This window comes from Pelodiscus sinensis, chromosome 1 (genome assembly GCF_052426305.1).
Source record: "Pelodiscus sinensis isolate ZL-2025 chromosome 1, ASM5242630v1, whole genome shotgun sequence".
In the NCBI taxonomy this organism is placed as follows: Eukaryota; Metazoa; Chordata; order Testudines; family Trionychidae; genus Pelodiscus; species Pelodiscus sinensis.
The window spans coordinates 248,427,937-248,438,900 of NC_143052.1; positions in this window are offsets into that span (position 1 = coordinate 248,427,937).

The following is a 10,964-nucleotide window of genomic DNA, read 5'->3' on the forward strand; positions in this document are numbered from 1 at the left end:
ACTCGCTGGGTGCTCTCTTTCGAAAAATCGGATTTTTCTTTCGAAAGATCCGCCTGCAGTCTAGATGCGATCTTTCGAAAGATGCTCTTTCGAAAGATGCTTTCGAAAGAGCATCTTTCGAAGGAAGCCTGCAGTCTAGACATAGCCTTAGGGTACGTCTACACTACAGCGCTAATTCGAACTAACTTAGTTCGAATTAGTTAATTTGAACTAAGCTAATTCGAACTAACGCGTCTAGAACTAAAAACTAGTTCGAATTAGCGTTTTGCTAATTTGAACTATCATGTCCACATTAAGTGGACCCTGAAGCGGGGTTAAGGATGGCCGGAAGCAGTGCTGGCAGGGCATCAGAGGAGGACTTAGAGCGTGGAGATGTTGTCTCAGGCTAGCCGAAGGCTGCGCTTAAAGGGACCCGACCCCCACCCCGGACAGACAGTTCTCAGGGGTGCCCTGCTTGCAAACCAGTCCTGGCTTGGAGTGCCAGGCGTGCCCACACTGGGCACATCACAGCACTCGGCCATCAGACCAGCTGCACTTGCCGCAGGCTGCCATCTGGGGAGAGAGGGCAATTGGGGGGCTGCAGGAGAGCTTCCACCCCCAGAAGCCCGCAGAGCCAGCCCAGTCCTCCCCATCGGGGGCTCGTACCCCATTCCTCCCTCACCCCCTTCCACTTACCCTTCCCCTAGCCCCTTTTCTTGATGTACAAAATAAAGGACAATTGTGTTCAAAAATGGAATCTGTCTTTATTGAACAAAACTGGGGGAGACTGGGAAATGGAGGTGGGAGAGGGGAAGAGAGAGGGTGGGAGAGGGGAGGGCAACTACAATGATCAGGGGTTGGGAACAGGTCCCATATGAAGAGAGGCTAAAGAGACTGGGACTTTTCAGCTTAGAAAAGAGGAGACGGAGGGAGGACAGGATAGAGGTCTCTAAAAGCAGGAGTTGGGTGGAGAGGGTGCATACAGAAAAGTTCTTCATTAGTTCCCATAAAGAAGGACTAGAGGACACCAAAGGAAAGGAATGGGTAGCAGGCTTCAAACTAGTAACAGAAAGTTGTTCTTCACAAAGCAAAGAGTCAACCTGTGGAACTCCTTGCTGCAGGAGGCTGTGAAGGCTAGAACTAGAACAGAGTTTAAAGGGACGTGAGATCAAGTCATGGAGGTTGGGTCCATGGAGTGCTATTAGCCAGGGGGTAGGAGTGGTGTCCCTGCCCAAGGTTTGTGGAAGGCTGGAGAGGGATGGCACGAGACAAATGGCTTGGTCACTGTCTTCGGTCCATCCCCTCCAGGGTCCCTAGGGTTGGCCGCTGTCGGCTACTGGGCTAGATGGACCTTTGGTCTGACCCAGGACGGCCATTGTAAGCTCATGGCTCAGGGTCAGGGGTCTCAGTGGACCCCCTTGATTTTCATGCACACCTGCTCCTGGGTGGCCAGGCTTGCAGCTCTCCTGCCCTAGCTGGCCACTTTCCTGTGCCTAGTGCGGAGATCGTGGACGAGGTCCACGATGTCCGCACTAGCCCAGGCGGGTGCCCGCCTCTTGCGGTCCCAGGCAAGCTCCCGGGAGCCGCCAGCCTGGTCCCGGGAAGAGGGGGAGGGCTGGGGAGCATCGGGTGGCTGGCTCGAGCCATGCCAGGTGCAGGGTCTGCTAGCTGGGTGCTGGCAGGCTTGCACCTGGCACGGGCACCGTAGCCGCTGCGCTGTGTCATTAGATCCCCATCTAGACTGTCATGCTGTGCCGACAAACAGCTGATTGGCACAGCGTGGCAGCCATTTTGATTTAAACCACATGGCGATTATTTAAATCGCAGCTTCATTTCCCTTAGTCTTCCTGCCTCATCTACATGACTCTGTCGACGTAGTCAAGTAGTCTAGCCACACCCTAATGTATCATCTTTGTTTAGCTAACTTGCGCTTATGCATTATGATATAACTTTTAAATATAAACGCGTAATATAATTTTTCCACAAGGCTGCTGTCTCATTCATTGCACAGACCGATCAATGCTTAATTATTGAACAATTGTTCAATATTTTGTTTTATCCTCATTGTACAGAATCCAGTCTAGGCCTTATTTATTTATTCAAACCCTGCTCTGAACAGAATTATTCATTTCCTCATGGGCTTTTCTATAAGAGTCATCACTATAACATCTAAATATTTCACAATGTTTAATTCATCTATTTTTTCCACACACCATAAGTGTCTCCTCGTCTCCCTCTTTTCCCACTCATTATTTTTCTTTCCTTGGCTGCAAATCCCTGTCTTCTCCTATTCCAGCTCCCACTCTCATCCATCCCGTGGTCCTTGTCCGAATTTACTTTGTATTCCACCCCACCTTGAGACTGACTCTTATCCTCTCTACATTCTGCTCCCTTATTTCCTAGATGCCAGCAGGGAGGCTATTTTAGAACATATGGAAAACAGGATGCCTAGTGCTAGTGTAGTGTCTGGAATAGTCAAGAGTTATGCTTGCAGGGAAAGCCCTAGTAAGCTCTTCTTGCCCTGAACTGGACTATGCTTAGTCACTCAGGGCATGTCTACACTGCAGGGCAAAAGCCAAATTAAGCTACACAACTTCAGCAATGCCAATTGCTTAAGTCAAAATAGATTCAGATTTAGGCTCTGTTTACACAGCAGGAAGTTAACGGAAGAACACCCTTCCTCTGACTTCCCTTACTCCTTGTAAAATGAGGGTTATAGGAATCAGAGTAAGAAGTCATCCAACTCAACATTATGTCAAAATAACTGCTTGCAGTGTAGACGTACACTATGTTACTCTGAAATAACACTGTTGTGTAGATGTGCCCTCTCTGGGGATAGTTCATGTACACTTTCGTCATACACAGGATCTGTGAGGGAATGATGTATACTCAGTCACTCTGTTGGGACAGCTCTGGACATGCTCATTGGGGAAAGAATCTTTGGGATTTTTAGCTATCAGGCTCTTACAAATCCTCACTGGCAAAATTATATGTAATTGAAAACAAACTGTTATAATGGGAAGTGTTGGACAACTTTAAGAATAGGTGGCATTGCTTGTTCTGCCTGTAATTAGTTTTATATTATATACATGTATTTTAAGAAAAATTCACTTCTTTAAAAGTTGTAGAAGAAACCCTAGAGCCTGAGCTATAGTCTTTACCATTTAAAATATCTTTCTGACTTAGTATGCTGCATGAAGACACAGAAATATGTACAAGCAGGATAACAACAGTAAAATAAACATTATGGACATCTCTATCTAATCAGATGTTCATTTGGAGAGAGTGAATTTCTTTTTATTAAAAAGAAGCATCACACACCTGCACTTGAATTATGCAGAGGAGATAAACAGGAAGATACTTAAGTACACTGATATATAAACATAAACCTAGAATAGTTTCTACAGCTGACTTTAAAAGGAAACAAATAGTTTGTATGATTGTTCATTTCCTGAACTTCTTATACTTTGCTGAATCAACGACTTTATATAGTAAAGTCATCTGCCTTCCAATATACTCTTCTCTTACAAATAAGTATAAAATTATTTCTGGCTTTTTTTGTCCATGAAAATGTATATATTAATAGAATTTTAAAACTTATTTGTGCTTACTATCTACTCAATAGAAAGATTTTAGTGTAACATAATTTGCTTCCTTGTATTCTAGTCATTTCTGATGTTTTTCCAGCCATCCCTGAATTTCATAATTAATCAGATTAGAATTTATACTTATTGACTGATCACATTTGCTAAACATTCATGGCAAAGAAGGAATAGAAAATACTCCTCTGAGGAACATGAGCTTCTAGAAAAGCAAAGAAGGGCCACCTTAAACTCAGTCCTGGAAAGAGGGCTAAGAGAAGATAACCAATGATTCCTACCTCACGCACATATCTTAGCTCAACATTTCCTCCCTTCCCTATGTCTCTAGTGTAGCTATAATCTTCATTCTCTTCATGAACATATATTTAAACTGATGATCAAACTAACCTAGTTTGACATTCCTGGTAATATCTGATGAGCCATCGAGCATTTGGAGCAGCAGGGGCTCTGGATCAAATGGCAAGATAAATAACAGTGTTTTATGTCTGGGGAAAGCACATAGACTGAGAGATGCAGCCAAACAGAAGAATGGGAAAAGTAGGTTTATGTTTATCTGATTCCATGCTGCACCATGGACACATACCACCACCATATTCTTGGCAATGGAACCTGCCAGGGGGCTTGTGTTAAGCTATGGTAGGCTGGCTCTTGTGGTTAGCTAAAAGGCTTTAATAGCCAACCATTCTTTGCCACAGCAGTATGGATGGTTCATAGTGGGAGAGAGAATCCCTCCCATGTATTTTTCTTTTTCCGTGGATTTCATCTCACAGAACCTCATATGCCATTTCTAACCAAAGACTAGGGAAAATCTTACAGGATGTCCAATGAAGTGGTCCATAGGCAGCGCTGCACTATTATGATATAATCTATATATCCGGTTCTTGCCAGAAAGATTTTATTGAAAGGGGGAGCTACTGCATTTTCAGTAATTATAATTCAGGGGCCTGATCATCTTCCTTTGTAACAAATCCAGCACTTGAATCAACACCATGATTCTCACTCTGCTCTGTGATGTTTAAATATTCTTAACTCATTTTGAGGTTTAGAGTGGCACAAATATCAATAAGGCAGATCATGAAGGGGTTGTGGCATGCTCCTACTCAGCTGCTGTGCCCTCAGGGTACAGACACGACAGAAAGATGCTAGTTTGAGAGGCACACGCTGGTGCACAAAAATAGCTGTGTAGGTAGCATTTTGAAGTTGTGGCTCAGGCTGGAGCCCAGGCTCTGAACCCTAAAGATTGGGGGTGGGCTGGCTTCAATAGCAACAGCAGCAGAACATCCTCTCTTCAGAACCTTGTCAGCATGCTAGGGATCCAGAGCTCGATTTGTGCCATGATTTGTCAGGACTGAGCCCTGTTACCTGTAGGTTTGGCAGTTCCTGGCTCCAGCTCCTCTGGGCTTGTTGCATCAGCTATGAATATAAAAACAATTTCTTGAGTCCCAGAACCTCTTTCATTACAAGTTACACCTTCTAGAGAGTGATCTATTAACACTGGTTGAAAAAATTCCATGACACTGAAAAATGCCTTTTTTGTCAAAAAGTAAATGTGTTGCTGAAATGTATTGGATTCAGTTATAATTTTGTTTGGAATCTTTCTATACCAGGGTGGGAGTGGGCATGTAGGGGAGGGAGAGGAAGGAAAGAAAGGTGAAAGAGGCTATAATAGCTTATAGAGAGACTTCATCTGGGATGTGGGAGACCCATGTACAAATTCATAGACCTCCCATGTCAGTGTGCTAGTCATTGTGCTATGGAGTCAGTCTCTCTCACTTTAGCCCAATGAATATTTAATGAAATACACACAATGAAATAGCAGTAAGAGAAGAAATTGGGACTAACTCTGACCCAGTAGTTATTCCCTCTCTACCTTCACTTTTGGTTCATGAACATTTTTAAAGAGTCTAATTTTGGTTCTAAAACTAGCCCAGAAACAGCCCTTGAAACCTCAAAGTATATCTCAAAATTGAATTATTTTTCAGGTACCTCTACTAACTACATAGAAATTGAAACTGTTTAGAGCAACTAAACCATCTGTTGGCTTTCCCCTACAGATAGAGAAGTCATACTGAAGTGTTTCCATGTCTTTGTATATATAATAGGTTTAACTGATTTTGGAAGCATAAATCCAGAACATGTGTCCTAGGGTAGGAGGTCTCATAAGGACTGCGTAGTTTGTGAGGGTCACAAATGTTTTGGAAAGTTGAATTAAAGGCTACAAAAGGCGGGGGGACCTGTTCATTCCTATTTCTTGTTTGTTATGCATTTGTCTCTTTTTTCCCCTTTTCTCCCTCTTTCTTCTCTACCCTTTTATTTTGTTTCAGTTTTCTCCTGCTTTCCTACTCACCTTCATATCTCCTCCTTACTTTTTCTACTATATTTATCCATTCTCTTTAATATAGTCATTCTCAGATCTTAGTCTCCTCTCCCCCCCCCCCCCAGTGCCCTGCTACAATCCGGGGTTCACCTGTGGTGTAGGAGGATGAGCAGAACTGTGGTTGCCAGCCCCACTTTGGGTCAGTAGTAGCAGCAGTGAGGAAGGTGCTCACTGTAGGCTTCATGTCTGACAGACCTGTGACTAGTTCCTGAGGTGCATATGTGTGCTCTGAATCAGCTCCCAATTTCAACAGTTCAGTGGGACGGTTAATCTTTCAGGTCTCCACTCCACTCTGCTGAGGTTTACAAATACCAGGACAAAGTCCTGTTTTATGTGAAGAACCAGCCACGAATAGACAGATGTCTTTACATTTAAGGGACCCCTATTTCATTTGTAAAATTAGAGATTGTGATTTTAGATTTATGAATGGATAATGTGAGCTTTTCCATGATGGATAGCCATTTATTAGGGGGAAGACTGGAGGAGAACTTTGTTTATTCGTTAATGTTTATAGACATTCATGGCAAAATGCTTCATAGGCCTTTCAAAGTGATTGTGACCAGCTCTAGTTGGACATCAGAAAAGCTATTCTATTCTTTGCTGCTTCATAATTCAAATGAGTTAGAACCTAAATACTTGGGATTTAAATGGGGAATTAATTTCCTCTTAAGAGAGTGTCTGCCTTCAGGCCTGCTGAAGGGTGGGGTATTGGCAGCAACTACTCCAAGGCCCTGCAATTCAAGAAGGCTTGGGGCTCCCAACTGCCACCACTAGTACTCTGGGACCTTTAAATCACTGCTGGAGTGACATACGCACGACGGGCAGCACTGAGGACTAAGGCAGGGTGTAGTGTGCTCTGGATGGTGCTGAAGGCTGTCTGCCCTGCCTCTGCCCCCTCTTGGCAAAGGCCCTGCCCCTTCCACAAGTGCAGAGCTGCCCTCCCTCCTTGATCAGGGGCTCAGCATGGCTGTTGGCTCCCCTGTCCATCCCCAGCCCAAATGTGACTACTGGGAAGACTGGCTTTGGATCACATGACACAGATAATAAATCCATATCCAAATTTTACTGTTTTAATTGGCTTTATATTACTTTTTCAGATGTGCAAGGCAAATTTGTGTAAGATCTTTGATGTCTAACAATATTAGTGTCTTCACTGCTAGGTTTCTTATTGGCATCAGAAGAATACCACGTTAGTTTGCCTTGCTTGCAGCTGGAAGCTGAGTGAGATGAGCCAACAGAGGTTTCCGGCATGTCACTGCTCACTCTTTCATTATAAACACAGCGCATAGGTTTTGCTGTTTCATGTAATCAAGGCTGAAAAAGTTGCTACACATAAAAACTTGTCTTTGGGGGACTGTTGAAACCTTCAGGTGCAAGTGATCTTTGAATGGAAGAGGAATAGTCTCCATAATCACTGTTCGATAGCATCTATATTTTACTTAGAATGAAATCTGATATCATGCTTTTCTTCATGTGCTTTGCCTGGATATTTCCCTCCTCACTATCAGCACAGAAGTAGTAGGAAAGATGGCAACATACTCCTGTAACTCAATTCAACTTTGTCTGTTTAAACTGTTACTGCACTCACCACCCTGATATGAGTGACAACTATTCTTACAGAATATGCAGGAATAGTTTCTCTTTGGGGGGGGGGGGGGGGAGGGCGGAGAGGAGGAGAGCATCTTTTTATCATATTTGAATCTTGAGATGAGCTGTTAAGTTTTGATTCAGATTCAAAAATAAGATATCTTTCTCCTTTTCCTCTTCCCTTTGAATGAGAGGTTGCCTGTTTCTTTCCTTCTTGAAAGACTAGATTAAAAACCAGATATAAAGGACTACTGGTCTCAAAACATCAATATCTTCTTTTATTTTTATAGCTTTTTTTTTGTCTTTCTGACTAGCCTCTGTCAGATGACATAATGAAATAAATCCCCTCATAAAGGAACATACAAATTCATCCTCACAAATTCTGGAAAATGATTACTTTATTGAAAATACAAGGGTAAAAAGCCAAAATATAAGGAATAATAGGCACTTCATATTCATGATTTTGTTTTGTTTTCATGTATTTGAGCATCTTAATAATTGGAAATAGTATATGTTGCTAACTACTGTATTATGTAATGTTGTTTCTTTGCTGCATTAATACTTAAAAGATTCAAAAGAGTTTTCCCTTTGAAATATTCATGATGTCTGTTCTTTTATGTGAAACAAATTGTGAAAGGAGGCATCCCTAACTCACTTACGAACCAATTCACAAATCTTCTTAGTCACAGAAGTAATATATAACATTTGTCTCCGTGAATCTGAGACAAGGCAAATTTACTAATTTTTCTAATTTGAATAAGGGTGGGCACATTCATATTCTGCTGTGTGGTGATTTGTATTTGCATTTTGTTTGCCTTAATGTTAGGATGAAATGAATGAGGAACAGATTCATATTTCCAAACAAGCAGAAAATGAGAATTAAGAAGAGTTGGGTCCAACCTAGCAAAATAAATGTCATTTTCTTTATAAACATTATTTTACTTTTAAAAACAACTTAAAGAAGTCCAGTAATGATCCTTCAACGGTTTCTGCTGTGTCAAAATCAGGTTGAAAGATGGACCAGGAGGTATTAAAGTTAAAGTATTTGCTTGTTAAACAATTTTGTTTGACAACTTTGGAGAATGAAACTCTCCATCCACAGGATTAATATGGGATAAGCAGCAACAGTATGAGCTTTCACAAATTTCCCCACCCAAGTGCCTCATACTTATTCTACAGGGTCTACAGAGCTTTTCTGGGATACCTTCAGTATCCCGGAAAAGCTTTGCCACGTCCAAGGAATGAGTCTGCTTTTCTGAAAATAATGTCAGAAAAGTGGACGCATTTTGTTCGCATCCCTGTAAACCTTGTTTTACGAGAAAGAAGGGATGTTCTAAAGGAGGGTATTTTTCTTTACATTTGGCCCTGTAAAGGCTGAGCCAAATGTCGGAAAAGCCTCTTTTGGAAAAAAAAACTGGATATCCACTTATCATGGGTGTGGCCAAGTTTCCTACAGTCCCATAAAGTTTTTCTGCAGCTACCAGTTCTGGCTCTCAGTGTTCTGTGCTGTTATTAAGCTTGAATTTACCCCTAAATGTCTTCTAAGAGCTCAGTAAGCTGTGGAGGTGTTGATAATGCTGCTAGACAATATTGACCTCCTGTGATCTGGCACATTCTCTGATTCAGCACTGGTCAGGTCCTGAGGGTGCCAGACTAGAGAGGGTCAACCTTTAGTTATTATTGGTCACTACTGGCATGGATTCATAATGGATCCATATCCCAGTATCATAAGTCTGTTCAGCCATCTCTTTCCTTGCTTTTTATTCTCATAGATTATGAAATGTATGCTATCTGCTTTTTTCATGAGTATCACAGAAGAGTGATGCCGATCTGCAGAAGATTTTCATCCAGCAGTCCAAATCTGAGTCCATGGCAGACTCTGCAGGCAGTTGTGTTGGCAGACTCTGAGCTGCTTCTGAGTCTGCCACTTAATTAACTGTTGATGGGCCATCTGGGCTGCTCAGTCTTGCTGCATGCCATTTTCTTTGATTCACCTTGGAGCATGCATCATTTAGGCACATTTGTCTGTTTATGAATAAGTCCTTTACCCAATTTCCCTCTAAGCTATGTTGTAAAGCCATTTCCTAGAAAAAACTTTATTATCTGCAAATTTTTACATGTAGAAATTGTGGGAGTAAACTAATTTCTCACATTTCTGCATTTTCATGTTTTTTAGGAAGAAAAAGTCTTCTCAATATCTCATTGAGCTCTTCCATCTCCTATAGAGGAAGTTGCAATGGTTGGCGGGGGAGAGGAGAAAAGGAGAAAAGCCCAAGGGAATCTTTAAAACAGAGAATGGTAGAAATGCAGATTGTCTTTTATAACAGAAAATCAGATGATCACACAAAAGTCCTCTGTGCCAGCCTTGTAATAAGATTTATTGTCAGAAATTATATTATTATGTAGCAACGTTTCAGTTGAAGATAACAGTGCATGTTCCCAAAGTAGTGAAATAATATTATTCTGCTATATTTTCTTAGGAGTACTGAAGCCCAAAGCAGTTATGTTCTAGTTTTCAAATGTGGCCTTTAATTTTGCACCCCTCAGTCTTGAAGGATCAAATATAAATAACTAGCAGGCAAGGCCTGTTGTTGACCAGGCAAAGTCCATTTGCATAGATTACACTTATAAGGAAAGTTCGGGAAATTAATTATATGTAATAGAATTTTTTATTAATGTGTTTGCAAAAGGGAAGTAAAAGAACAGTTTTAAATTTGTAGGATTTCAACTTCAAACATTATTTATTTTATTGAAAAATTGCCAGATATAGTAAATTTGAATGAGAAACTCTTAATTAGTGAAGAAAATGAACTGGTGGTGGTCGAAATTAATACTGAAATAAATTGAAATAAAAAATGAAATCAAAATAAACCACTGGTGCATAAAAATCTTTAAACAGTGATATCAAGCAATCACTTCTGATTATAATATTTATCAGATTAGTAGGTAATATGCAAATACATTCTTAAAGTAAATAACAAAGGAATAAGGATTCTTGTGCAATAGGGTTTTTTTTGTGAAATATGGCCCCGTCTTCACTGCATTTTTCCCCGCAAAAACCTCTTCAACAAAAAGGATCGGAAGAGAATATTCAAATGAGAGCATGAGAAATGCTAATGAGCGCTTCATTTGTATTTCCTCGTCCTCAGAAATGATGCAATGTAGACGGAGACTAATTATGGGTATTACATGTATAAATTAGAACCATGATTGGGGCTGCTGATGGGGTGGGCAAAGGGTGCAGTTGCTCCAGAGCCTGGTTTTTTAAAAGTGCCCAGGCTCCTGGCTGCCACAGCTGCTACCATGGCAGCAGCAGTGGCAGGATCCCTGGGATTTTTAAGTTGCCACCAGAGCCCCATGCATCACGGTTTGGGCAGCACTAAGGGCTGGCTGGGGTAGGCTAACACCTAACCCCACCC